The sequence below is a fragment of the Caretta caretta genome, chromosome 3 (genome assembly GCF_965140235.1).
Source record: "Caretta caretta isolate rCarCar2 chromosome 3, rCarCar1.hap1, whole genome shotgun sequence".
In the NCBI taxonomy this organism is placed as follows: domain Eukaryota; kingdom Metazoa; phylum Chordata; order Testudines; family Cheloniidae; genus Caretta; species Caretta caretta.
This window is the reverse complement of record NC_134208.1, coordinates 163,425,976-163,453,601: the sequence shown is the minus strand read 5'-3', so window position 1 is coordinate 163,453,601 and position 27,626 is coordinate 163,425,976. Positions and strand designations below refer to the sequence as shown.

General features: G+C 41.8%; 1 long non-coding RNA gene across 2 annotated transcripts; it reads left to right on the top strand.

Annotated features, from left to right (window-relative positions):
* Nucleotides 1–1,418: 1,418 nt before the first annotated feature.
* LOC125633643 (uncharacterized) lies at nt 1,419–27,626 on the top strand. Of its 2 annotated transcripts, none has more exons than XR_007355679.2 (4): nt 1,419–5,155; nt 6,345–9,498; nt 24,069–24,249; nt 26,787–27,626. It is a non-coding gene; the product is annotated as an uncharacterized LOC125633643 (long non-coding RNA). The 2 variants fall into 2 exon arrangements; XR_012667756.1 differs by lacking the exon at nt 26,787–27,626 and adding an exon at nt 24,830–25,150.

The following is a 27,626-nucleotide window of genomic DNA, read 5'->3' as shown; positions in this document are numbered from 1 at the left end:
GACATAGCCCCAGTGAAACAAATCAGCCCTGCAGCTTGCCCTGAAAGAGACAGTAGGGTGTTCTAGAAACCTGTTCCCCTTATGGGGAGAATGTCCTGCCCACTATCCCCGCTGTTATATTAAGGGGTGGGGTCTAGCATTAGTATTTCTGTTGACCAGACCTGTAACGGTGTTTGGGGAGGGGATGGAGGGGAGAGGGAGTAGCAGTCTCTCAGGTAAGCCATTAAATGTAGTAGTAAAAAGGACACAGAAAACTGACGTAGGTTGCTTTAAAAAGCTTTGCTAAACCAATATCAGGCACTAGATCCTCACTTATTATTTTTCACGTACTTGGCTTAAAAATAAGCCAATTTAATTTTCCCGCGTACCCCCTTTCCCTTGCAAAAAACCAACAGCAACAGTTTTTGCCGGGGTGTGTATGTGGGGGGGGGGGGGATTAGTTTTCAGGCAGAGAGCTTTTATTTCAAGTTTCATCCCAAAGCGGTTTTCTGGCGGTGTTATAAACCCCTAAAAATTGCAGTTCATAATGGAAATGTTGGCAGACCCTGAACAGCGCCGCTGTAATGCAGTGAGCAACTGAGTTTTAAGTTTTTCCAGTTTTAGACCTAGAATAAAACTAAATTACAACACTTTCCTTACAGGCATTTAATTTTCCCCCCAGTAACTTCTGCTGGATGTGTCCAGTGTTTCCTGACTTGCTATGTTGCCATTGGACTTCTTCCTATAGACTAGGCAGTTAGTCTTGTTCAGTCAATAGATTTCCCGAAGGAGATGCTCAGACAAACCATTGTTAGCCTAAGGGAAAGGAAACGTAATACGTATCAGGGAGAGGTTACTAAACATGAGAGAAATCTACACTAAATAAGTCCAGAGCTCACTCCATTGTGTGACTTTTGAAACCCATAAAATGGCAAAGGATGCAATTGCATTGTGCTCCAGAATTTAAGCATTCTTCCAAACTCCATCCCACACTTCTATACCAGCCAGGCACTTTCACAAGAGACCACAGTGTTAGCTTTAAGAGGGAGCACTTCTCGGTAATGCTGATTTTCCTTTCCCAAGTCAGAAGAAATAGCGTAGCAATGTGATTAAATGGACTGTCTTGTTTTGTGCAACTGGATTCCAACCAGGAGTAATTTCACTTTGAAATGAATGTAAGAGCAAAGGCTACACAGAAGTCGGCAAGAGGACAAGGTTTGTTCTAGAAGTGTTCCTGGAGTCATTTTTCGTACTGGGGCAGGCGGCAGGAAGCCAAAGTTCAACATGTGGGTTGTGTATAGCCATTCTGTAAGTGACTTAATTGCAAATGATCTATTTAGCTGCTTTACTCCTTCAGGCACAATTTGCAATACCATTCAGTTGGCCTATTATGTTCCTCACATAAGTGATGGAACCAAAAAGAGGGGCGGGGGGGGGGGAGAGAGAGCGAGCATTCTCCAGCAGATTGAGCCCCAGCCTGCGGGGCAGTATCTCCTCAGTTGCTCATCCCAGCTCTGACACAGGCTCCCTCTTGGGAAAACAAGGCAGAGAAGTGATTTAAACCATTTCTAAAATCCTCTGAAGTTGAAGAGTTTTATTATTTACACAACCACGTCCACATCTAAGGTGTTTCCTGGCTTGGGTAAAAGAGAACTATGGGTTTGTGTTTTCCTAGCTGTTAAAATTCTGTAGTTGATAGTAAATTCTGCTGCCCATATCTTTATTGAGTAACAGCTTCCTCCATGAGTAGCAGTCCTACTCAAGTCAATGGGGGTTAGTTTCAGAGGAAGTTGCTTCTCTTTGTGATTAAGGGTAGCAGAATCTGGCTTTTGACGACTGAGCTAATTTTATTAAAATCCCCAGTAAATGACAAGTCCAAAGTATCTTTCCTTTGATCAACTGTTAAAAAACCTCTAACTTTTTATTAAAAATTTCCAAAACTCTTATGACAATTAGCCAGCCTGGGCACCAGATCTAATCGTCTAATTCTTACCGTGATAAAAATATTTTTTCACCTGCCAAAACTATTACGCATCTGGCACGTTTTGTTTTTGTTACAGCTAATACATGTAAGATGTATATGAAATGTTGGCTTCAAACATCTTATGGAGTCTTCCTGTCTGTGCCCACTGCAATCGGGAGTGGACTCACCTGCATGTTGGGAACTACAACATAGTGTATGCGATATGTAGTCCTGGGTGGAATTTCATACTTATGCAGAGGACCAGCGCAAGATGTATGCACAATATAATTTTCACTCCAGCCCTCAAAATAGGACTTCACTGAGATTAAAGAGGTCCATAGGCTTGAGCTGTTCCTTGGCATAGTGGTGGATTTCATCCTTTGTGCTTGCAAATAGATGCTCGTGCAGGCACACTTAGGGAGACCCTCCTGAAAATATGCTCCTTCAAATTGTGTGCTTTATGGATTTCTTCATAAACAGTGGAAATCAATATCTGTCTATCTATGGTATTTATACGGCCCCCATTATAACAGCATCTGAGTATCTTAAAAAATTGAATGCATTTATCTTCAATACCCCCTGTGCAGTAGGGAAGTGTTATCCTCAATTTATAGTAGGGGTTCTCAAACTGGGGGTCATGAGGATATTACATGGGGGGTTGCGAGCTGTCAACCTCCACCCCAAACCCCACTTTGCCTCCAGCATTGATAATGGTGTTAAATATAAAAAAAAGTATTTTTAATTTATAAGGGGGATCACACTCAGAGGCCTGCTTTGTGAAAGGGGTCACAAGTAAAAAAGTTTGAGAACCACTGATTTATAGATTGGAAACTGAGGCACAGACTAAGTGACTTGCCTACGGTCATTCAGTAACTCTGTGGCAAAGCAGAGAATTGAACCCAGTCTCCTGAGTCCCGGGTTAGCATCCTCACCGCACGACCAAGAGAATATGTTTATTTTACTAGAATTACCATAAACATGGAACATTTAAAAACGAGTTGAAATGTTTAAAATCTGTTTAACAGCAGAAAAGCAAGTGTCTCAGGTGACCAAACAAGGTCCCAGTTACTCATTTTATAATGGTTTATTTTCCTCGCTATATGGAAAATGCAATTAAGACTCTTCTATTGAGACATCTGTTTCATTTGCAGAGAAATCCTATGAGAAATGTTTAAAAACAAAACACACACACACGCACAACCAAAGCCCAATACAGTTAAAAACAGAAGTCAGACATCTCTTTTTCAAAAGCATAGGATATTAATGGAGAAAGCTCTATTTTCATAGCAAAGCAAAAAGAACACTACTCAATAGTATGCATTTCTTAATGTGCATCTAAAGTTTCAAAGTAGTCAAATTTTCCAAATCAAATGATGTATTGCTTCATGTTTCCCAAGTTTTCAGTCACTCATTGTATAAAACATTGGATTATAAAATCAAATGCTCTGAATTTAGTGTTTGTTGGGTATATCAGAAAAAATTCTAATGCTTAAATGTGTTCTAAAGTATGGGGTGGAGGGAGAGTAAAATAGTACTTAAAACTGCTTTTTATTTTTGAGGAGCCCTCTGTTTACTTCAGCTAAAATGCAATGGTAGATGAAAGGGAATAGGCAGAACTGGATCGTTAATATTATTATTTATTATGTGCATTATATTAGTCCCAAGAGTACCCAACCAAGATCAGGTCCCATTGTGCTGGGCACTGTACAAACACACACAAAAAGAGAGAGTTCCTGCTCTGAGAAACTTATCATCTAAATACCGAAAGCAAATAGAGAGAGCGTTCCTATTATGCCTGTGTCAGAGATGTGAAACAGACACAAAGATTCAGTGACATGCCAAAGGCCACACAGGAAGTCTAGTGGCAGACTAGTGCCTTAAACTTTGTTTGTCCTTTTCAGTATGTTAGCTCCCTGTTGTTACTTCGGTGATTTTTTAAAAAATATTTACTGTTAGCACCAATCCAGCTTCAGTTCTGGATTCCCTTGCTCTTTGTTCATCACCATTAAAATCCAGTTAAATTCTCATGAGCATATTCAGATCCCAGTGGTGAAACTTTGAAAGATCAACTTTTGACTTTTAACTACGTGTATTTGATATGGAAATATGAGAGACAATAAATAATATGGAACCCCGCTCTGCTGTTTCAACAAGCTCTCTTCTGGCAATAGCTGCATGCTGAGCTTTTTGTTTTTGAAGATTTCTCGGTTTATGTTACAGAAGGCCCAAGCTGTGATAAACGTGTAAAACACATGAGTGCTGGTAAGAGACTGAACTTTATTTCCTGGCCTAAGGCACATAGGTCAGGGTGCAGTGTCCACTCACTCCAGTGGCTCCTCTTGCATTAGTTTCACATTACTTTAGATGCAGAAAGCTAGAAATCTTTAAGATCTGGGTGTTTGGGAGATGGAGGGGGATAAGTTAATTTTTGCCTCTCAGATAGGCAAAACTTCACAAACTTCTTCCTAAGACACACATACATACTCTTTGTTGTTAAGCCAATAAGGAGCAGATAAAGCTGACCAGTTGAGTTGTTTTTCTCTTCTTGGTTGTATAAACATTTTACATTTTATAGTGTGTGTATGGTCTCAGTCAGGGAGCACATTTATTGTGCATGTCGTTCAGTTTAGATTCTACTGCAGCACATGATTACAGCAACTTAGAGGAAAAAACTGGAAAATAAGTCCCTGATGTAAAACTGGAAACTGAGCCAAAACAGTAGTGCCAGTTATGATTTCAGTGCCTTACACACATTGATTTATGAATTCACTGGAAATGTGATTTATGAATTCAATGCAAATGTATTTAACAATTTTTTAGGACAATTTAGCATATTAATCAATTCTCTCTAAAAGCCAAACATAACATTCTTTTGGAGCCATTTTTCTCTGTCCTTTTAATATTTTCAGGAGAGGTGTTATAGATTGTAATTCTAGGAGGAGGGGAAGGGAAACACAAAGGAAAATTCATGTGTGTGTTTCATTCATTCAGATGTGGCATTTACTGTATCCTTTCAGCCTCACCATACTTGTCTCGAACTGTTTTCATTTTGTTTCCTAATTGCAGAAATTCAACTTTCTAGAACCATTAACAGGGGGAAGACATCTGGGTGGAAGGTGGAGGGGAGCAGGCAAGAACCAGATTACTATTTGGCTACACCTACTATCTAACTCCCGGACCTCATGGCTTGGTCCCAGTTCTGATCCCTCCCAGGTACTTGCTCATCTGGATTTCACTCCATGAATCAGAAAAGACATACCCATCACCCTAGAAATAACATTTAGACTCCCGCACTGGCCAGGGAAGACACTCCACAGATTGGCTGTTGCTCCCTGCAAACCCAGAAGATTCACCCAGCCTTTGGGACAGCACTTACTGCTCTGATAGATCAGCATATGGCCAGAGACAAAGTAATTACACCCCCGGTCATCTTGCTGGACCTTGGCTCTGTTGATCACCCTTGACTTTCCAGGCCCCACGTCATATAACATCCATATGAAATGGTTGTTCACAGCTCCAAAATGCTGTGTAGACATACCCAAAGGGTCCACTTCTCACTCACTCTGTATGGAACCTCAATCAAATCCCTTAACTGCTCGTTGCCACTGGTTTACCCATCAGTAAAGTGGATAGTGTTGTGCTTATTACACCAGGGCGTTGTGAGACAGAGTTACTTGGTTGTAAATGTGCTTTGAGCCATTTGGATGAAATGCACTATAGAAGGTCAGATTAATAATACTGCATTTTGGTCATAACCACCAGGTCAAGTATTTCAATCCTGTCCCATTTCTTCTTTTTTTAAAAAAAAATCCCTGTATTTTTGTAACCTCCATGTAGATCACCTAAAGCACATTTACTCCCTACAATGAGGTCATTTTCCTTGATAATTGGGAAAGTTAAGTAATTGCCTGGAAAAGGTAAACATTTTTTTAATGGCCATGAAGCAAGGCTGAGTTGTTTGATATCTATACTACTGAAATTAAACAGTGGTTTGCATCAACATGAAATCCATCTTGTATCTATCCCATGATGTCATGTGGAACTGCCAGCACATGTAAGTTGATGTGGGGCTATTTCAATATACTTCATTCATGATGGGGAACTTCATTGTGATATCACTTTTTCCCCAGACAGCAAAGGGAAATATATATAAAGGTGGTGCTTATGTGATTGATGTGTATTTGTTGGGGATCTGTTGACAGCTTAAGATGCTGTTGGGAGAGTGTAAATTTCTCAAGGGATTTGTAAAATATAGGGTAGTTGTTGCCTTTCGGTTGAAAGTTTTGAAGGGCAGGACTTTAGCACAATTTACCTGTGATTATATTGATTGCTAGTGAAATGCTGGCACCACCCAGTACAAGAAACTTTAGAAGAATCATCTTTTTGTTCTGTGTTTTTACAGTGCCTACCACAATGGCATCCTAGTCTGTGGCTGGAGCTCCTGGCGATATGGTAATACAAAGAAATAAATAAGTTGCAAGATTCCCTTTAATGGACAAATATAAAATAACCTGTCCATAGCGAAGTTTCTTCCTGCCCCCATGACATTAGTGTTTGGCATCTGCCTCGAAGCATGAGAGTTTAGATCCCCTGTTTTTTATGTAATTGTGGTTGCTGTCGTCATCCATGTAAGTGCATAATCCCTTTTTTAATCCTGCTAAAATTCAGTGATCCCTCCTCAAACACAAACTACTTATCTTCACTTTAAGTCATCCTATCTATCCTCTCTTACATGCTGTTAAGTCACTGAACCTCACCTCAGCAGTGCCAATGATATCAGTCTTCATCGCCAATCAGTCCAATTGTCCCAAAAACACCTTCACACTTTCTCCAGTACCTCTCCTTATGGAGTTCCCCATAAACATCCACAAAACCACTGTAATATCCTCCGTCAAATGCCTCCTTAACTCATGATGCTTACAACACAGTTGACTGTATCTAGGCAGCTGGTATGTTAAGACTGCTGCTTCTTACTTTGTAGTTATAATCCGACCAACTCATTGCTACTTCATGCTTCCCCCATCTGTTTCTTGTATCCAGCTATTGTTTCTTGTCATATACTTGTACTGTGAGCTCTTTGGGGCCAGGGCGGTCTGTTTGTTATCTGTGCATAAAGTGGCTAGCACAACAGGGGACCCAACCGCTGACTGGGGCCCCAGGATAGTACCGCAATGCAAATCAATAACAGTAATAATAATAATACAGTAATAATGATGAAGGCACTAAAGGAAGGCAATGGCGGTAGTCAACATGTGAATTGACCAGGACGCCAATAAAATTCATGATGACAAAGATGAAGAGGAAAGACAGATTTTGAATATTTTGCCAGCATTTGGTAAAAATGTAGAGGAAAGAATGTAGAGGAAAAGAAGGAGAAATAAGAATTGATTATGACACAAAGGCTAAGCACCTGCAGGAGGGAGAAGATAGCAGAATTATCAGCAGCACCCCAGAGATAAGGGAGGGAATTGGGGAGCAAAGGTTAGGAACTGGTTTTTTGCCATGTTGAGTATGAGCTAGTGCTAAGAAATCCAAGATGAGATGTTGCAAAGACAGGAACGAAAGCAGGGTAGAAAGGTACATTTTTGTGGTCATTGGCAGACATGGCAGTTGAAGTCCTGAGAGTACAAGTCACCCAGGACTAGAGAACAAGGAAACAACAGGACAGGGACAAAGACAGATCCCTGAGGGATTTCTACAATGCAAGAGGAGCTGACGGGAGACTGATGTACCTGCTATCTGATTGTTGGTTGAAATGTTCTCGTAATATTTTGTAGGACTTCGCTCCCTTACCTCTTACCCTGTTTTGGCACATAAATGTCTAAATAGTTGGTACTGAATGGTTTCTTGTTCTCAAACATTTGGCTTCCCAATTCCGACTGAAAAGCTGTTGATTTGCATCCTTTAGTGGAACGTCAAAAATGAGATTTAAGAATTTTCTTTTGGAAGATCTCAACCTGTGGAGTCAGCAAACTATGTGTGAACCCCTTTGTTGGATGGGTAGTAGAATTCCCATGTCATTTTTCTGAATTATCAGCAATATGCTGTAGACAAAATAAACTTGTTTTGCCCTTGGAAGTAGTTGATTGCACACACAATTTTCCTGCCCCTTCAGAGTTTTATCTTTCAATTGCACACACGCTTTTTTGAAAACATTAATTAGACTTGCCATTGTATCTTACAGTATTTCTGTGGCTATTTGGTGTGACAAGGAAAAAAAGATTCTAACTCACGGCTTCAGGAAATGAGTGCATAATAATCTCACATCTGTTAAATTATGCTCTGCTTGTTCTGACAGTCAGTAGCACACTCAGCATTATTCTGAATTAAAATAGAGTGGTAAAGGAAATAAGCTTCTGCATTTGCTAATGACTCCTGTTTCTAAAACAGATTTACAAGTAAGGAGTGCAAACTACACAATAGCTTCCATTGTCTGGGTTCCCGTTAACCTAAGGGTAAATTGACCAAAAAACAACTCTAACAGGAGAGAGCTAGGAAAGGTCGCTATAGAGCTAATGCATGTGTTTCAGCTTGGTATCCTGGGAGCCCAAAAAATATACATGCCCAGATTTGCTAAAATGTAGCTATATGATCTCTTAGGACTGTAGGGTAAATAAAGAATGACAAATAAGATTGATTTTATATTCAGCTGGGGTTGAGTTGCATGGAAGATAGGGAATCTAGCGCTGTTCCACTGTCATATGGCAGATAGATTTCTCACTTTTAAAAAATACCATGTACGTGCTGATCTACATTTAGATAAATGATGAAGACTTCCGCCGAAAAACCAACAGGCTCCCCAGCCCTGGCTATTATCCTAGTAACATGATAGCTTGCTGCAGGGCACTGCACCCAGGGCACTGCATCAAACTGCAATCATCATGTGTGCCTCTGAACTTTTACTGCGTCCTCACTCTCGGCACTGAAACTGGGTTTAATTTAAAGTGAAAGCAGTGTTTGTGAAAAGTGTCAGATGGACTACTTCAGACAGTAAGTCCTCTAGTTTGCCACTGAAGAGCTACAGCAAAAGCAGTGCAAGCTTCCACACATTCTAAGGCCTTGTCTACACACCCAAGTTGTGCCACTGTAACTCTACCGGTATGAAAGTGTCTATAGCAGCACAGCCATTCCTGTATGGAAAGGGGAAATAAGCTATGCGGATATAAACACACTTATACTGGTACAGTTGTGTCCACACTAATGGAGTTTTTAACTACGTTAACTGGTTAAAAAAAATCACATCCCTAACCAACATATTTTTACCAATACAAAAACTGGATGTAGCCCAGGCCTCATTAATATCCAGCAGTATTTTAAAATCCTAGTACATTTACTATCATCAATGGTACAACTCAGAAAAACAGAATATGGGATTGAGAAGCAGCATTCAGCCAGTGCAAAGTGCTTTTGAAAATCCCATTTTGAATTTTTTTAGCCCTTCCAGTCCTCTTCTCCTTACCATCCTCTCATCTTTGAAATCCTCAAGACCCACTTCTGCTGTGATGCCAAAAGAATTCAGCCAGCCAATGATGGCTACGGTGATGAGCGGCAGTCAGGTAACTGCATTATCTTTTCACAGTTATCTCACTTGAGTCTTGTTTCAGATTTGATTATAAACACTTCAGGACAAAGCTTATGTCTTGAGTGTTTATACACTTCCTAGCAAAAGATGGCTGCCAAGCTGGACTGAGGCATTTTGCAGCTACCACAATAAAACAATGATAATTATGGCCTCGATACAGCTGAGCGGAGAACTGGAATTTCTTCCCATGGGAAATTTCACATTTCTGCAAAAAATTCATTCTGGTTTGGGAGCCCAGTAGTACGGGGGGGGGGGGGGCTGCCTCCACGGCACCTACCTGCGGAACGTTGAAACGTTCCTGCAGAAGGTGGTTTCAAGAAATCAGCATTTTCTGATCGAAAAATGTTCCATCAGAAAATCCCAGACAAAACGTAGCCCTCCTCATTCATCCTATCAAGTTGACCTTTCAAAAGAAAATCAATCTACTGTATTGTTTCCATTTTGCTGAGCAAAAGCAGAATTTGGGGCTTTGCAGGTTAGTGTCCTATTTGGTACACCAGATGTACACAAGTTCAATTCCTTTGAACAGGGGTTGTAAGAAACAGTACACAGGCAGTTCCCTCTTGCAGAAACCTCAGGTCAGGCACCTCTGCTCTGTCCCCAGAAGCAGCTGTCTTTCTCCAGGGTCCTGCCAAACCCTCTGTCTGACCTGTCTATTTAGATTATAAGCTCTGTGGGGCTGGAACCATCTACTACTTTTGCCTAGCACAATGGGGTCCCCCACTCTTGGTTGACTGTTAGGCATTACTGCAATAAACATGCTAAATAATTGCACCATTGTGAATATTTTTCAAATTAAGGCACACTCATGCTTTTATAATAACCCTTTTGAAATGAGTTCACTAGAGCAGAATTTATCCCTTATAAGCAAACGATTCAGACTTTCTTCTGCCTGAATCATGAGAGCTATGATTTACATTGTGATGTATTTAGTTAAGACTAAATTGATGCCTAGTGGAAAACCACCATGAGCTAAGCCAGCCCCACTGAGGGTGTTTGGGGAAAATAGTTGCAGGTATTTAGCCCTGCTTTCAGTTACCGCAATCGAAGGTCAGTCTAATTACCTCAGCTCCTACCAGAACTGTAACTTGAATTCACATAGACCCCTTACAGCTAGACAGCATCTACACCCATAGCTCAGCAAGTGGACTATCAAACTCTCAGACCCCTGCTACTCTAGGGAACTATGGGCTGAAAACTGCAATGGACCTCAGCTCTCTCAGCTGGTATTAAAGCGCCACACTTATAGATTTCGAAGCTGGGGCCAACCCATTTTACAGCAGTAAACATACTTTCTTCTCATGCCAATAGCCTAAGAAGGGCCTGTGCTAGAAGTGAAGCTCATACGTAATAAGGTTATGAATTCTATAGGAGCTGATATGTAAGAATACTGAAAAGTCACCCAGTTTATTGCGTGAGATTGTATAACTTACATTGGGATAGTGGAATGTTTATTATATGGCAGAATGGTTGCCTTGAATAGGGGTTGTGGGGAGAACAAACAGGGAAGCAACACAACACCTTCCCAGATAAAAGCATCTAGCTACACACTTAAGGGAGATAGGTCAGGCTGTTAGCTTTAAGGATCTTGTCTCCAGTGAGTTTCAAACCTTGTTTTAAGAAAAGGAGTACTTGTGGCACCTTAGAGACTAACCAATTTATTTGAGCATGAGCTTTCGTGAGCTACAGCTCACGAAAGCTCATGCTCAAATAAATTGGTTAGTCTCTAAGGTGCCACAAGTACTCCTTTTCTTTTTGCGAATACAGACTAACACGGCTGTTCCTCTGAAACCTTGTTTTGTTAGGCTAAGAGGCTAGAGTCCAAAAGAAGACTGAAGAATTAAGTCTTTCTGAGGGGGAAAGACTTTCAAAAGCTGTCCACGGAGACAGTGAGCTGTAGCTCACGAAAGCTTATGCTCAAATAAATTGGTTAGTCTCTAAGGTGCCACAAGTACTCCTTTTCTTTTTGCGAATACAGACTAACGCGGCTGTTACTCTGAAATAGAAAAGAGAGACTCTGGAAGGGAGTCTAAAGTAGTTGGGCCTTCCCAGATCCAGGGAATGGTAAGCCTTAGGGAAAAAACTAGATATGCTTACAGTGACAGGCTACTGTATTGCTTTTAAAATATGTTTTTCTCTGACATACTTTTGTTCTAATCAAATAATACTTTCAGGAGGTTGTTTGATCACTAATTACCACCGTCATTGCCTGGAGTGCGGGCCAACAAAATGCAGGGTGCATTCATAAGTCAGACCTGCATTATGATTGAAACACAGGGGACTGCATCCCAGCCCTTGGTATGAGAGTGGAAGAATCATGTGATTCCATCATGAGAGAGGTGGCCGTCCAAGGCCTGAGACCTAGTGGGATGTACTCAGAGACTGGTAGGGGTCAGAGGTGAAGTTCACACTGTAACTGTGAAGGACCAATTTGTTCTTTCACATTATTAACATTCTTTATTTTATTCATTAGCATAGAACTAATAGCATGAGATGTGTTTTACTGACTGGTATGAAGACAAAATCCTGGCCTGGAAGATGTTGCAGTCTAAACAGATCTTGTAAAGACAAAAGATGGGGAAATATGGCAAGAAGGGATGTGTTTGAATGTGCATCTTGTTAGTGTCAGGATTTGTCTGTGGCAGGCCCAGCTAGGTTGTGTTGCCCTATGGGAAGACGTACATTTTAAAGGTAACCTGCTAAGGATTTTTTTAAAATTGGGAATATGTCCTTCAGTGCTTGTTTCTAATGTAGACACAAAGGGGGTTGTTGTGCTGTTTGGTATTTTTTTCTTCTTAAAAATCTGAGAATTATAAAGTAAGGAAAGTCTGCACTTTCCTAGCATCCTTGGGTGACCAATGGAAGTAATAGGGGAGTTTATTGCAGGTATTTAACATCACAGTTGAAAAGGTGAAGGTGTTGAATCTTTAACAAAGGCTTCCTCTATTGAAAATATTAATTAGCCATTGACAACAAATGCATTTTAGTTGATCAGACTCGAAATCCTTTCCGTGGGCAAAAGCTAAATTTTCACTTATGATTTCAGTATTACATTAGTTTTCTAGTTATTGAAGAGTTTTCCAGTTTAGAATAGACCTAAGTTTCTAATAATCAAGCAGGGGGAAGAAGCGAAGGGGAAAATTAAAAAAAAATCTTTTACTAGTCCTTTATAGATCATAAAGAAGCAAAATAAAAGCCCATGTTTCCCACCTTTTTGCAAGTCAGCTTCAAGGAGGGACTTGCAGGAGGTGAGCGTGAGGGTATAGCAGATGAGGACAAAGAGAGAGGTTTAAAATTTCCATTTAGTAATAATCACTGGGCAGAAGGAGCACTCCTTTATATATCCATTTTCAAGGCTGACCCATACATTGACTCAAGAGATTTGTAAAACCTGTGTTCCTGTGTGTTAAGAAACCAGACAGAAAAATCATTGTTTTGAACAAGCTGCTCTTATTTCTTTTCACTGTTATCAAAAGCATGTTAACAAGTCATTTATTACTACACATGAAGATATTTATTTAGTCTAGTGAGAGCACATTGGTTAATTCTAGCACACATCCTGTACCAAGTAATCTTAACTGGAAATGTTCTAGTTAATTTCTAAGCAGATCATTCCATAGCAAACAGTATACGATTAATTTCTAGACCAGACCCCCAAACAAATCTTGAGAGAAACTATCCATCAGCTTCTCGGGAACAGAGGCAAAGTTTGTTCAGACGAGATGATCACAGTGGTCCCTTCGAGCCTTATAATCTATGAATCTAAGACCTGTGGTCTCTTTGGTACCTTGCACTAGGATCACTGGGCCAGTACAGAATCAGTGAGCGAGAAATTGGCTCCCTGATGCATCTCACCCTGCACCAAGCAGGACTCAAGATGCAAACAATCAAGAGATGAAAATCTGCTTGGGGTTTTTAGAGGCTGATGGACAGGCTCATCTCTGCCAGGGTCCCCTTTTTACCCTTTAGTGCCTTCAGTGTATGGGAATGGGCTGGTAGCTCTTTAAACAGTTTGGGAGCCCTCTCATGCCTCCCCCCATCCATTGCAGAAGCCACCAATTCCTAACAGAGTAACTGTATATATGTAGCTAGGCCTCGCATGTTTGTATATGGTTAGAAGCACGATTCTTTGGAACCCAACTGAGGCTGTGCTTTCTTCATATTATTAATGTTGTGTAGAGAGCAAAGCCACAACAGTGTCATAATAGGAAGGGAAGATGAGCCAGTGTAACTTTCTTAACTAACTTTGTGTCTTCATATGCAAGTTTCATGTGCCTTGATTTAGTGCATTCCACTGTTTTTGATTGCAAAACATTTAAACTGGGGAGTAAGATAACCTTTTATTTAAAAATTACTAGTAAAATTGCATGGGTGATTTCTCTCGCTCCCTCTTTTCCACTCTTTTCTTTCTCCTTCCTCTGGCAAGCCCATTAGCCATGATACAGTACCCAGAAGCTGTCTTGTCTGAAATTTTTCATCACCAGAATTCTGCCAGCTCCTGCTGATGGAAGTCCTGGCACAGTCAAGGAATTATGATGTGCTTGGAATAAGAGAGACTTGGTGGGATAACTCACATAACTGGAGTACTGTCATGGATGGGTATGAACTGTTCAGGAAGGACAGGCAGGAAAGAAAAGGAGGGGGAGTTGCATTGTATGTAAGAGAGCAGTATGACTGCTCAGAGCTCCAGTATGAAACTGCAGAAAAACCTGAGAGTCTCTGGATTAAGTTTAGAAGTGTGAGCAACAAGGGTGAGGTCGTGGTGGGAATCTGCTATAGACCACTGGACCAGGGGGATGAGGTGGATGCGGCTTTCTTCAGGCAACTAACAGAAATTAGTAGGCCCTGGTTCTCATGGGGGACTTCAGTCACCCTGATATCTGCTGGGAGAGCAATACAGCAGTGCACAGACAATCCAGGAAGTTTTTGGAAAGTGTAGGGGACAATTTCCTGGTGCAAGTGCTGGAGGAACCAAGTAGGGGCAGAGCTCTTCTCGACCTGCTGCTCACAGACCAGGAAGAATTACCAGGGGAAGCAAAAGTGGATGGGAACCTGGGAGGCAGTGACCATGAGGTAGTCGAGTTCAGGATCCTGACACAAGGAAAAAAGGAAAGCAGCAGAATATGGACCCTGGATTCAGAAAAGCAGATTTTGACTCCTTCAGGGAACTGATGGACAAGAGCACCTGGGAGAATAATATGAGGGGGAAAGGAGTCCAGGAGAGCTGGCTGTATTTTAATGCATCCTTATTGAGGTTGCAGGAACAAACCATCCTGATGTGTAGAAAGAATAGTAAATATGGCAGGCGACCAGCTTGGCTTAACAGTGAAATCCTTGCTGATCTTAAACACAAAAAAGAAGCTTACAAGAAGTGGATGACTGGACAAATGACCAGAGAGGAGTATAAAAATACTGCTCAGGCATGCAGGAGTAAAATGAGGAAGGCCAAATCACACTTGGAGTTGCAGCTAACAATGGATGTTAAGAGTAACAAGAAGGGTTTCTTCAGATATGTTAGCAACAAGAAGGAGGTCAGGGAAAATGTGGGCCCCATACTGAATGGGGGAGGCAATCTAGTGACAGAGGATGTGGAAAAAGCTAATGTACTCAATGTTTTGCCTCTGTCTTCATGTACAAGGTCAGCTCCCAGACTACTGCACTGGGCAGCTCAGCATGGGGAGGAGGTGACCAGCCCTCTGTGGAAAAAGAAGTGGTTGAGGACTATATAGAAAAGCTAGACGAGCACAAGTCCATGGGGCCGGATGCTCTTCATCCGAGGGTGCTAAAGCAGTTGGAGGATGTGACTGCAGAGCTATTGTTCATTATCTTTGAAAACTCATGGTGATCAGGGGAGGTCCTGGATGACTGGAGAAAGGCTATTGTAGTGCCCATCCTTAAAAAAGGGAAGAAGGAGGATCCGGAAAACTATAGGCCAGTCAGCCTCTCCTCAGTCCCTGGAAAAATCATGGAGCAGGTCCTCAAGGAATCAATTTTGAAGCACTTCAAGGAGAGGAAAGCGATCAGGAACAGTCAGCATGGATTCACCAAGGGCAAGTCATTGCCTGACTAACCTGATTGCCTTCTATGATGAGATAACTGGCTCCGTGGATGAGGGGAAAGCAGTGGATGTGTTATTCCTTGATTTTAGCAAAGCTTTTGATACAGTCTCCCACAGTATTCTTGCTAGCAAGGTAAAGAAGTATGGGCTGGATGAATGGACTATAAGGTGGATAGAAAGCTGTCTAGATCATCAGGCTCTACAGGTAATGATCAATGGCTCCATGTCTAGCTGGCAGCCGGTATCAAGCGGAGTACCCCAAGAGTCGGTTCTGGGGCCAGTTTTGTTCAATATCTTCATTAATGATCTGGAGGATGGCGTGGATTGAACCCTCAGCAAGTTTACAGATGACACTTAACTGGGAGAAGTGGTAGATATGCTGGAGGGTAGACGTAGGATACAGAGGGACCTAGACAAATTAGAGGATTGGTCCAAAAGAAATCTTAACTGGGAGAAGTGGTAGATATGCTGGAGGGTAGACGTAGGATACAGAGGGACCTAGACAAATTAGAGGATTGGTCCAAAAGAAATCTGATGAGGTTCAAGAAGGACAAGTGCAGAGTCCTGCACTTAGGACAGAAGAATCCCATCTACTGCTACAGACTAGGGACTGAGTGGGTAGGCAGCAGTTCTTCAGAAAAGGACCTAGGGGTTACAGTGGACGAGAAGCTGGATATGAGACAACAGTGTGCCCTTGTTGCCAAGAAGGTTAACAGCATTTTGGGCTGTGTAAGTAGGAGCATTGCCAGCAGATCGAGGGACGTGATCATTCCCCTCTATTCGGCATTGGTGAGGCCTCATCTGGAGTACTGTGTCCAGTTTTGGGCCCCACACTACAAGAAGGATGTGGAAAAGTTGGAAAGAGTCCAGCGGAGGGCAACAAAAATGATTAGGGGGCTGGTGCACATGATTTGTGGCTGAGGGAACTGGTATTATTTAGTCTGCAGAAGAGAAGAATGAGGGGGGATTTGACAGCTGCTTTCAACTACCTGAAAGGGGGTTCCAAAGAGGATGGATTTAGACTGTTCTCAGTGGTAGCAGATGACAGAACAAGGAGTAATGGTCTCATGTTGCAGTGGGGGAGGTTTAGGTTGGATATTAGGAAAAACTTTTTCACTAGGAACGTGATGAAGCACTGGAATGTGTTACCTAGGGAGGTGGTGGAATCTTCTTCCTTCGAGGTTTTTAAGCTCAGGCTTGACAAAGCCCTGGCTGGGATGATTTAGTTGGGGATTGGTCCTGCTTTGAGCAGGGGTTGGACTATGTGACCTCCTGAGGTCCCTTCCAATGCTAATATTCTATGATTCTATGGTGACATGAGAGAGGAAAAAGTTGTTCAGCAGAAGAATGTAATTAGCCTTTTACCTGAGAACTTGATTTCAGATCCTGAGTTGACCTTAAGTGGAAAAATATAGTTGGTTTCATTCCACTCCAGTATGCAATAGACATTTTCAACCCTCATGTTGACAGTTCAAATCCAGGTTTGGTTGTTAATGACTGAAAATCATTTCCTTCTGGTGGTCTACATGAGTAAGTCTTGTGGTCTCAATACAGTTCTCTTTGGACAAGTGTCAGCATCATAAAACCAGCTCTGTACATAAGAACGGCCATAGTGGGTCAGACTGAAGGTCCATCTAGCCCAGTATCCTGCCTTCCAACAGTGGCCAATGCCAAGTGCCCCAGAGGGAATGAACAGAACACGTAATCATCAAGTGATCCATCCCCTGTCACCCATTTCCAGCTTCTGGCAAACAGAGGCTAGGGACATCATCCCTGCCCATCAAGGCTAATAGCCATTGATAGACCTATCCTCCATGAACTTCTCCAGTTTTTTTTTTTTAACCCTGTTACAGTCTTGGCCTTCACAACATCCTCTGGCAAGATTGACCGTGCATTGTGTGAAGAAATGCTTCCTTTTGTTTGTTTTAAACATGCTGCCTATATTTAAGACTAATTCATCTGATATGGCAGTTTTGCCTGAAGCCAAGGATTGAATGGATTTGTGGACTAACCTCTCACCTATAGAGCTGTGGTTCTTGCAAGGGAGTGCTGAAGCATACTAGAGGGGCATCTCTGCCTTTGGTATACCTGTTCTGTGAATAAACTTCAATCAAATCAATAAAGAGAACTTCTCTCTCCATTGGTGCTCTGTTGTGTGGTCTGTCGGGGCTCAGAGTTCAGCTTTCCGAGAGTGGTGGTAGTGTTCTTGCTCTAGCAAGCCTACAGAGCACAAGCCTGGACCTGCTCAGCGCACACTATGCAGCTTTTCTTGCTTGTTAATCATACTCGTGACTATTAATTATTATAAATTATTTCTTAAGTGCTGACAGTGTGCCCAGCGTAAGACAAAAAGCTGATGTAGTCCTGTGATGTATTTAGTGATGTAATTGCTACTGACTTTTTCTGTGTACTGCAGCTTTACATCTCTGTTGCCTGGAGAGACAAGAAGCCATTTTGAGAAGTAGAGTTACAGTAGCTTGTTATGGAGGAGACACACACACATTATGTTCTCTCACGGAGACATTACTTTGGTGTTCTCTCTCTCTCTTTTTTTTCTTGTTTCCTCTAATAAATAATTCAATAAATAGTTCATATTGAGAGGATACAGTATGGGGACCTTCATGGGTGTAAAAGGCTAATGAGTCCCTGTACTGAGGGACTATGTTTTATTAACTGATCTAGGGTAAAAATTTCAAATAGCACCTAAGTCCCGTTTTCCAAACTGACTTAGGCCTAGACCCGCAAAGAAGCTAGGTATATACTCAGGCTGATGCAGCTGTATATTTTTTTAAACTACAGTGCATATTATTGCTGAGGAATGATCAAGATAATATTCAAAGAATGTGGCTAATCATTGTGGCTTGCTACCTGGGAAGCCCTATTCCTCCGCGTACGCTAAAAACAATGACCAGATTTCTAAATACTTACCCTCTTTTTGCACACCTCGTATGTAAGTACTTGGTGTGAAAGCTTCCATTAAGACAGTCAATAGTTTATCATACCTGAGTTCCATAGTAGAAGTCACATTTTTCCAATAATGTGCAGTAGAAAGTCTTGGTGTTACATTCTACCTTTAGCATGGTTGCTCAATCAGAGCTAGTATGGCTATGTCTCCTGGAGCTGGAATTTGCACCTTCCAGCTCAAAGCATAGATGTACCCTAAATCTCAGTGAAAGTCAAAGGGACTTTTAGGGTAAGTCTGGTCAAAATTCTTCTGTCAAAACTGGTTTCTATAGCAAATTTCAACTTTTTGTCCCAAAATAAAGTTTTTGGACTATTGATGGAAAATAGTGTCAGAACAGGTCCACTTTTAGGCTTCTAAAGGCCAGATTTTAAGGTATTTAAAGATAAACAAACTAGAGAAATGCAACCTAGATGGAGCTACTATAAGATGGGTGAAAAACTGGTTGGAAAACCGTTCCCAGAAAGTAGTTATCAGTGGTTCACAGTCCTGCTGGAAGGGCATAACAAGTGGGGTCCCGCAGGGATCATTTCTGGGTCTGGTTCCGTTTAATATCTTCATCAATGATTTGGATAATGTCATAGAGAGTACACTTATAAACTTTGAGGATGATACCAAGGAGGGAGGGGTTGCAAGTTGTAGCTCACGAAAGCTCATGCTCAAATAAATTTGTTAGTCTCTAAGGTGCCACAAGTACTCCTTTTCTTTTTGGAGGATAGTACAGTAATTCCTCACTTAAAGTTGTCCCGGTTAACGTTGTTTTGTTGTTACGTTGCTGATCAATTAGGGAACATGTTCGTTTAAAGTTGTGCAATGCTCCCTTATAACGTCGTTTGGCAGCCACCTGCTTTGTCCACTGCTTGCAGGAAGAGCAGCCCGTTGGAGCTAGGTGGGGGCTTGGAACCAGGGTGGACCGGCAGCCCCCCTATCAGCTCCCCGCTCCCCTATATTCCCTGTGCAGCAGCCGCCCAGCAGGCTATCAATTGCTGGCAGTTCAGCTGTCCCTCCCCCCACTGCTATGTGCTGCTCCTGCCCTCTGCCTTGGAGCTGCTCCCCGGAGCCTCTTGCTTCCTGTGCGGGGAGAGGGGAAAAAAGAGGGGCTAATGCCAGGGTGTCCGCCTCCACCCTGCTCCTGCACCCCGCTTACCCCATCTTCCATAGAGATGACATGACAGGGCTCAGGACGGAGGGAGCTTCCTGGCAGCAGCTGCCATCTCAGTTTGCTGATTAACTTAAAAAGGCAGTGTACTTAGAGTGGGGTCAGTGTTCTTAAAGGGGCAATGCGCATCTCTCTCTCTCTCTCCCACACAGGGTGTGTGTCTCTGTCTGTCATGCTGTCTCCCCTCCCTCCATTCATGCTGCCTTGTAGAGTGTGAGGCTACATTAACATCGAGTTAGCACTTGAGGGCTCAGCCAATTGCTAGTTCATCATTTTTCAGTAAGGCATCCCCTGGGAAATATCCCACCCTCTGAGTTTACCACCTCAACGAAGCTTCACAATCATCATTGCTGTGTAACAGTATTAAATTGTTTAAAACTTATACTCTCTGTGTGTGTATGTGTATATATAATGTAAATGGGTGGGGGGGTTAGGTTCCAGGGAAATTTTTTTCTCCAGACAAAATATTTTATAGAGAGAGATTTTAAAAAAAATTTCCCTGGATTCTAACACCCCCCCCCCCATTTACATTAATTCTTATGGGGAAATTGGAGTCGCTTAACATCGTTTCGCTTAAAGTCACATTTTTCAGGAACATAGCTACAACGTTAAGTGAACAGTTACTGTATTAAAATTCAAAATGATCTGGACAAACTGGAGAAATGGTCTAAACAGGATGAAATTCAATAAGGACAAATGCAAAGTACTCCATTTAGGAAGGAACAATCAGTTGCACACATACAAAATGGGAAATGACTGTCTAGGAAGAAGTACTGCGGAAAGGGATCTGGAGGTCATAGTAGATCACAAGCTAAATATGAGTCAACAGTCTAACGCTGTTGCAAAAAAAGCGAACATCGTTCTGGGATGCATTAGCAGGAGTGTTGTAAGCAAGACACAAGAACAGGTTTCAGAGTAGCAGCCGTGTTAGTCTGTATCCTCAAAAAGTAAAGGAGTACTTGTGGCACCTTAGAGACTAACAAATTCATTTGAGCATAAGCTTTCGTGAGCTACAGCTCACTTCATCAGATGCATGCGGTAGAAAATACAGTGAGGAAATTTTATATAAACAGAGAACATGAAACAATGGGTGTTACCATACACACTGTAATGAGAGTGATCAGGTAAGGTGAGCTATTACCCAGAAGTTACCTACTACAGGACAGGCCCAACAAAGAAAATAACAGAACGCCACTAGCCATCACCTTCAGCCCCCAACTAAAACCTCTCCAACGCATCATCAAGGATCTACAACCCATCCTGAAGGACAACCCATCACTCTCACAGATCTTGGGAGACAGGCCAGTCCTTGCTTACAGACAGCCCCCCCCCCCAACCTGACAGGCCAGTCCTTGCTTACAGACAGCCCCCCCAACCTGAAGCAAATACTCACGAGCAACTACACACCACACAACAAAAACACTAACCCAGGAACCTATCCTTGCAACAAAGCCCGTTGCCAATTGTGTCCACATATCTATTCAGAGGACACCATCATAGGGCCTAATCACATCAGCCACATTATCAGCGGCTCATTCACCTGCGCATCTACCAATGTGATATATGCCATCATGTGCCAGCAATGCCCCTCTGCCATGTACATTGGCCAAACTGGACAGTCTCTATGTAAAAGAATAAATGGACACAAATCAGATGTCAAGAATTATAACATTCAAAAACCAGTCAGAGAACACTTCAGTCTCTTTGGTCACTCGATTACAGACCTAAAAGTGGCAATTCTTCAACAAAAAAACTTCAAAAATAGACTCCAACAAGAGACTGCTGAATTGGAATTAATTTGCAAACTGGACACAATTAACTTAGGCTTGAATAAAAACTGGGAGTGGATGTGTCATTACACAAAGTAAACTTATTTCCCCATGTTTATTTCCTCCCTCCCCCCGACTGTTCCTCACACGTTCTTGTCAACTGCTGAAAATGGCCCACCTTGATTATCACTAAAAAAGGTTTTTGTTTTGTTTTTTCCTCTCCTGCTGGTAATAGCTCACCTTACCTGATCACTCTCATTACAGTGTGTATGGTAACACCCATTGTTTCATGTTCTCTTGGTGTATAAAATCTCCCCACTGTATTTTCTACTGCATGCATCCGATGAAGTGAGCTGTAGCTCAAGAAAGCTTATGGTCAAATAAATTTGTTAGTCTCTAAGGTGCCATAAGTACTCCTTTTCTTTTTGAAGACACAAGACGTAATTCTTCCACTCTACTCTGATTAGGCCTTGTCATAAATATAAAGGGAAGGGTAAACCCCTTTGAAATCCCTCCTGGCCAGAGGAAAAACTCCTCTCACCTGTAAAGGGTTAAGAAGCTAAAGGTAACCTTGCTGGCACCTGACCAAAATGACCAATGAGGAGACAAGATACTTTCAAAAGCTGGGAGGAGGGAGAGAAACAAAGGGTCTCAGTCTGTCTATATGCTGTTTCTGCCGGGGATAGACCAGGAATGGAGTCTTAGAACTTTTAGTAAGTAATCTAGCTAGGTACGTGTTAGATTATGATTTCTTTAAATGGTTGAGAAAAGAATTGTGCTGAATAGAATAACTGTTTCTGTCTGTGTATCTTTTTTGTAACTTAAGTTTTTGCCTAGAGGGATTCTCTATGTTTTGAATCTAATTACCCTGTAAGGTATCTACCATCCTGATTTTACAGAGGTGATTTCTTTACTTCTATTTACTTCTATTTCTATTAAAAGTCTTCTTGTAAGAAAACTGAATGCTTTTTCATTGTTCTCAGATCCAAGGGTTTGGGTCTGTGGTCACCTATGCAAATTGGTGAGGCTTTTTATCCAACATTTCCCAGGAAAGGGGGGGTGCAAGTGTTGGGAGGATTGTTCATTGTTCTTAAGGTCCAAGGGTCTGGGTCTGTAGTCACCTAGGCAAATTGGTGAGGCTTTTTACCAAACCTTGTCCAGGAAGTGGGGTGCAAGGTTTTGGGAAGTATTTTGGGGGGAAAGACGTTTCCAAACAGCTCTTCCCCAGTAACCAGTGTTTGTTTGGTGGTGGTAGCGGCCAATCCAAGGACAAAGGGTGGAATATTTTGTACCTTGGGGAAGTTTTGACCTAAGCTGGTAAAGATAAGTTTAGGAGGTTTTTCATCCAGGTCCCCACATCTGTACCCTAGCGTTCAGAGTGGGGAAGGAACCTTGACAGGCCTCAACTGGAGTATTGTGTCCAGTTCAGGGTGCCACATTTCAGGAAGGATGTGGACAAATTGGAGAGAGTCCAGAGAAGAGCAACAAAAATGAGTAAAGGTCTAGAAAACATGACCTATGAGGGAAGATTGAAAAAATTGGGTTTGCTTAGTCTGCAAAAGAGAGACCAAGAGGGGACATGCTAACAGTTTTCAAGTATGTAAAAGGTTGTTACAAGGAGGAGGAAGAAAAATTGTTCTTCTTAACCTCTGAGGATAGGACAAGAAGCAATGGGCTTAAATTTCAGCAAGGGAGGATTAGGTTGGACATGAGGAAAAACTTCCTAACTGTCAGAGTGGTTAAGCACTGGAATAAATTGCCTAGGGAGGTTGTGGAATCTCCATCATTGGAGATTTTTAAGAGCAGGTCAGACAAACACCTGTCAAGAATGGTCTAGATAATACTTAGTTCTGCCATGAGTGCAGGGGACTGGACTAGATGATCTCTCGAGGTCCCTTCCACTTCTGTGATTCTATAAAGATACAGATAGGCACCTAGTGGGATTTTCAGAAGGCGCTACGCACCTAACTCCTTTGGATTTCAATGGAAATTAGACACCTAGGTGCCTTGGAAAATTCCACCAGGGGCCTGTCTGCATCTTTAGATGCTTAAATACCTTTGAATCTGACCCTTTGTTGCTACAACTAGAGGCATCTGTGTATAAATCAGGCTCCCATTAGTGACATTAAATTCACTTCAATAAATAATATTAATTTTTCCACCTCACCAGAAAATCTGGACGCTTGCCACCCTGTCAGCTTATGGCCCTAACAAAGTATTGCACCCAAATGCCTTTGGCAGGAACCACCCTTTCTGCTGCAGAAATGTTCCTAAGGCTGCAAACACACATGCTGCTGCTGCAGTTGTCTCAAAGGCTGGTTAAAAATCCACATCACTTTTTCATGTAGCCATGATGGCCTTGGCAGGAGTTTAATTCCAAAATGGATGGATCCTTCCTAAATATTCCATTTAAAAGCAAAAACTCCACTTCAGTATTACGTATATCCAGCCTCTGAATCACCTCAAAATGTAAAGGCTGAGACTGATCATGGTATTAAAACATTATTAATTTTATCTTTAAAAAGAAAAAAGCAAGTATCTGTTAGCAACAGTTAGCCATTATTTTCTTTGGCTTACCCTGTTCTCTCTGTTGCAGATGCGCTTCCTAAGGGCAGTGACCCAGAGGAATCCTTTTATTGGTGGGTCAAGGTTTAGCCAGAATGGGTTTAGTGAATTACCAAAATGAATTCTTGATGTAAAAATCTGAGACCTGCACATGTTGTCTCCAACACAATTACAGAAGCGGAGTGTAGAATTTGCAAGGATTCAGCACCTACGTAAGTATCTGAATGAATTACCATAGTCAGGAGCAGGATTGGATTGCGGGCTGGAATGTATTGCCCCTGAAAGTCTAATTTTTAATCTCTTTTTGCTGTGGGATATTTTTAAAGTAACTGGTGAATCTAATGGAAAGGAACTTCAAAAGAGTGCAGTCAGTCATCCAAAAAGTTTGCCCATTGAGGTCTCTTTCTTTCTGTTGTCAGTTTCTGTTAACGTGTACATGTGCATTTATTAATTGCCTGAGCATGAGTCTGGTTTGTCAGGAAAACTATAGGTCTAGATTCATAGGTCCAAGTTCTGTTTGTCCAGCAGTGCAGTATTGATATATTTAACTACATTATAAACTCTCTAGGACGCGTGCCATCTTTTACTTTGTTTGTACAGTATTTAACACCTCAGTTCTGATAGGCATCTCTACATGAATGTTAATCCAAATAAGTATATAGAGCCTTTCATCTATGCATTCAATGTGTCTTTCCAACATTAATTAGTTAAGCTTCACAACACCTTTTTGAGATAGGTATTATCCATATTTCACTCATGAGGAAAATATTATAAACACTTTGTCTACTCTAGGAAAATATTGCAGATTTGGCTTCCAGCGTTGCTAGCACCAGGGGACATTTTTGCAAACTTTCCTGAGCAAAGAGAGGAATAGAGAGGCTACAGGACTTCTCCATGATAACACTGTGAATTGGTAGAAGAACTGGGAATGGAACAGAACCCAGGGGAGTCTAGTTTTAGCCTCATACTCTAACCAGGATACCTGTTTGACATATTTCTCAGGTCAAATGATAATACTGTGCCTTTCAGAAAAAAGTATTCTAGAAACTTGTTTCAAGTGTCCTGGTAATCGTTTATTTTTACTTCTATATAAAATCATGAATAAAAAATTGACACCAAGTGCATCGTGCCTTATTTTGGGCCAAGATTTCTCTTTGGGGCCCAGGGTTACTGTTGTCCCACTTTTTTGCTGTAAAAACCAAAACATGGTTAATTTCCTCAGGCCACAGTAACTAAGTTGAAACACAGAAATATCATCGTTTTGTTGAGTTCACTTAAGCGCACAAAACATTGGACCAGGGTTTCACAAAACTCCGTTTTTGCACCCCGAGTCCTATCCTATTCAGCTGCAGTGTATACCATGCACACTAACTAGCCACGGTGTCTGCCCCCACCCCTTCCTTCAGGTCAGGTTTTGAGGGGGTTTCATCTGCTCTTCCTAGAGTCTGTGCTAGAAGCCATCAACTGAGCACCATGGCACCTACTATTTACCTATTGTGTTGGGGCTCACTTCAGCTGCCAGGCCCAGACCCTGACAATCAGGATCTCTTATGAGATTTCTGGTACTTCCTTCTTCTGGTTGGGCCAGAAGGATCACATCATCATCCCTTCTTGTGGTATTTTGAAAGTTCTCCTGCTGACCATGACCAGAAATAGCTTTTCCCAAACAGCTTTTCTCATGAAATTATGGTATTTTTGGTCCTGACCCAGAAGTGAAAACTTATCCCCAGGTTTCAGAAATTCAGTTTCAGTTCAGTTCTAAAAGGGATGAAGGTTGAGGAGGGGAAGCTTTCACTTTATCAAAACTGTATCACCCCAGTCTAATTACAATTTTTGTTATGATCAGAGGTGGGTTTTTTTTAAACTATCACTAAATGCTTCTTAGCTGATTATAAGGAGAGGTTACTTACCTTGTTTAGTAACTCAAGTTCTTCAAGATTGCATCCCTGTTGGTGCTCCATATCAGGATGTGAATGCACCTGTATGCTCTAAATTGGAGATTTTCATCACTAGTGTCCTCACGTGTGCACTAGATAGCCTCATGCTCTGGTGAGGAGGCATATCGGGGAAGGGGGAGGTCGACCAGCTGCCATTTTAGTTTCTTCTCACTGTTGGAAGTTCAGCGAAGGGACTCAGAGGCAGCAAGGAAAGGAGGGCAGGTAGTGGTGCACCCATCGGGAGACACATCTCAAAGAACTCCAATTACTATACAAGGTAAATCACCTCTTCTTCTTCGCGTAGTGTCCCTGTGGTGCTCCATGTCAGGAGTGGTACCTCAATTATGCAGGAGGTTGCTGAGGAGGTGGATTCAGTACAGATGGTAAAAAAAAATCACCAAAAGCGCATCAGTTCTGGTAGCAGGCACAAGAGCAAAATGGTGGGAAAATATGTGCACTGAAGGCTAGGTGGCTGTCCTGCAGCTGTCTAAGATAGATTCAGCCCTGGTGGACTCAGCAAACACCTTTGGGAGGGGGTGAATCCCCGAGGCTTCATAACAGGTTAAGAAGCATCCTGCAAACCATTTCAGCAGTCTTTCAGTGGAAAACAGATGTCCTTTCAATTAGTTCTGCACCTGAGATCAAAAGCCACATGGAAGCCCTAAAAGGCCTAGTCCTGTCAAGGTGAAAGGCAAGAGCTCTTGTTTACATCTGATGAAGTGAGCAGTAGCTTACAAAAGCTTATGCTCAAATAAATTTGTTAGTCTCTAAGGTGCCTAAGTCCTCCTTTTCTTTTTATCCCATATATGGAGGCTCACTTCTCTCAAAGAGTGAGGCTTGGGAAAAACAAGAAATGTGAAGAAAGGATGAAGAACAAGGTGACAAAGTTACAGAAGTGAGAAGCGTGCAAGTCCAAGGAGAATCTTGAAGATGGAGAATGATGGCACTAGTTCAAGAAATGGAGAGGAGGCCAGTGAAGAATTTCAAGGATCAAGATGATGAGTTCCTGCTTCCTGTGAATGGATGAAAAGATGAGCCACCATATTTTGGATACTTTGAATTTTGGAACAATCTGAAAGACAAATCTTGAGCCAAGCAATTACATAAAAAATCTGCATTTGCAGGAAGGCAGACTGGATGATCTTACAGTCCTCTTCTCTCTTTAATGCCTCTGATTACATTATAATACCTAATGCTGCCAGGTATGCAAACTTCTAGCTGAGAGAAGCTTAGCTCCTATGGCTTTGGCCAGGGGAGACTACTTTTTGGCTCACCCAATAGATCTAGTGCCTATGGATGTTTGGAACTTGCTTCCTCTCCAGATCTGTAATAGCTTGAGTTTGTTAGATTTTAGAGAGTGCTGCAAAGTCCACTTTTGCTCCCTTGCACATTAGCAGATGGGTGTTGAGTAGGGCCGGGTAGCAATGGCATAAGAGTCAGGCGGGAGTTCTGTAGGGAGGCTTGCTATATATATGTTGATGCTGGGGGTTTTTGATCTAATTTGGATTTAAAAGGTGAAAGATCTGTTTATTTAACAGTGTATTTTAAAAACTGTCAAAGGCAGCCTGATCATTGGATGGGTGCTCTTTTATTGTAGTTTGTGAAAGTCCAAATAATAAAATATATGAAATAAGGACCACAACGGTCGCTAA